This window comes from Vulpes lagopus, chromosome 2 (assembly GCF_018345385.1).
Source record: "Vulpes lagopus strain Blue_001 chromosome 2, ASM1834538v1, whole genome shotgun sequence".
NCBI classification, from domain to species: Eukaryota; Metazoa; Chordata; class Mammalia; order Carnivora; family Canidae; genus Vulpes; species Vulpes lagopus.
The window spans coordinates 159,861,947-159,863,991 of NC_054825.1; the positions used below are offsets into that span (position 1 = coordinate 159,861,947).

At 41.5% G+C, this 2,045-nt stretch overlaps 1 pseudogene; it reads left to right on the forward strand.

The window, feature by feature from the left end:
* Positions 1-299: 299 nt before the first annotated feature.
* Positions 300-776, forward strand: LOC121484471 (annotated as a pseudogene).
* The last annotated feature ends 1,269 nt before the right edge of the window (positions 777-2,045 follow it).

Consider the following 2,045-nt stretch of genomic DNA (forward strand, 5'->3'; position numbering starts at 1 on the left):
AACACTTGTTATAAATATGGTGGTACTGACAGCCCAGCTTAGAGGTTTAGCGCGGCCTGCAGCCCAGGGCGTGATCCTGGAGACCCGGGATCGAGTCCCACGTAGGGCTCCCTGCATGGAGCCTGCTTCTCCCTCTGCTTGTGTCTCTGCCTCTCATTCTCTCTGTGTGTCTCTATGAATAAATCAATAAAATATTTTAATAAATAAATAAATAAATAAATAAATAAATAAAATCTTAAAATACAAATGAAAAATCCATTGTAAAAAAAATAAAATAAAAATAAATATGGGGCCCTTTCATGAAGATGGCGCTGAAGGCGAAGAAGGAAGCCCCTGCCCCTCCCAAAGCCGAAGCCAAAGCAAATGGGCTTTGAAAGCTAAGAAAGCGGTGCTGAAAGGCGTGCACAGTCACAAAAAAAAAGAAGATCCGCATGTCACCTACATTCCGACGACCCAAGACCCTGCATCTCCGCGGGCAGCCCAAATATCCTTGAAAGAGCGCCCCCAGGAGAAACAAGCTTGATCACTCGGCCATCATCAAGTTCCCCTTAACTACTGAGTCAGCCATGAAGAAAATAGAAGACAACAACACACTTGTGTTCATTGTGGATGTCAAGGCCAATAAGCACCAGATCAAACAGGCTGTGAAGCTCTATGACATTGATGTGGCCAAGGTCAACACCTTGATCAGGCCTGATGGAGAGAAGAAAGCATATGTTCCACTGGCTCCTGACTATGATGCTTTGGATGTTGCCAACAAAATTGGGATCATCTAAGATCATCTAAACTGAGTCCAGCCGGCTATAAATCTAAATATAAATTTTTTCACCATAAAAATAAATAAATAAATACATACATACATACAAATATCTGTTTGAGTCCCTGCTTTCAATTCTTTTTTTTTTTTTTTTTAAAGATTTTATTTATTTATTCATGAGAGACAGAGGCAGAGACAGGGGCAGAGGGAGAAACAGGCTCCATGCTGGGAGCCTGACATGGGACTTGATCTGGGGTCTCCGGGATCATGCCCTGGGCTAAAGGCAGCGCTAAACCACTGAGCCACCCGGGCTGCCCCCTGCTTTCAATTCTTTAAGGTACTTACCTGAAGCGAAATTACTGGATTGTATGGTAATTCTTTTCCATATCGTTCGATGTTATGTTCCTTGCGCACTGACAGGGCACCAGGGTTCTAAATTTCTTAACCTTTTGGTCAATACCTGTTTTCTGTTTTGTTTGGGTTCTTAAAATTTTTTTCTAGTGATGGTGTGAGGTGGTATCTTGTTGTGGTGATGGATTACACTTCCCTAATGATTCGTGACACTGAACATCTTTTCATGTGCTTACTAGCTATTTTTATCTTCTTTGGAGAAAAGTCTGTTGAGGTCCTTTGTCCAGGGTATTTTTTTTTTAATATTTAAAAAAAATTATTTATTCATGAGAGACACACAGAGACATAGGCAGAGGGAGAAGGAGAAGCAGAGGGAACCTGATGCGGGACTGGATCCCAGGACCCCAAAATCACGACCCAAGCCAAAGGCAGACACTCAACCACTGAGCCACCCAGGTGCCCTTCCTTGCCCAGTTTGTAATTTGGTTATCAGGTCTTTTGTCATTTAGTGTTGAAATTTTTATATATTCTGGATATCAAGCCCCTTATCAAATATATGATTTGCAAATATTTTGTCCCATCCCATAGCTTGCCTTTTCATGCTGTTAATGGTGTCTTTTTGATACAAAAAAAAAAAAAAAAGTGACTTTTAAAAAATATATTTGGGGGGCCAGGTGCCTGGGTGGCTCCATTGGTTAAACTTCTGACTCTTGATTTCAGCTCAGGTCATGACCTCAGGATTGTGGGATCCAGCCCCACATAAGGCTCCTTGCTCAGCGAGAAGTATGCTTGTCCCTCTCCCCCTACCCCTCCTCTGCTTGTGCTCTCATTCTCTCTCAAATAAATAACCAAAATCTTTAAATTTATTTATTTGTTTGTTTGTTTGTTTGTTTATTTATTTATTTATTTATTGCAGGGGACTGGGTGGCTAAGTTGG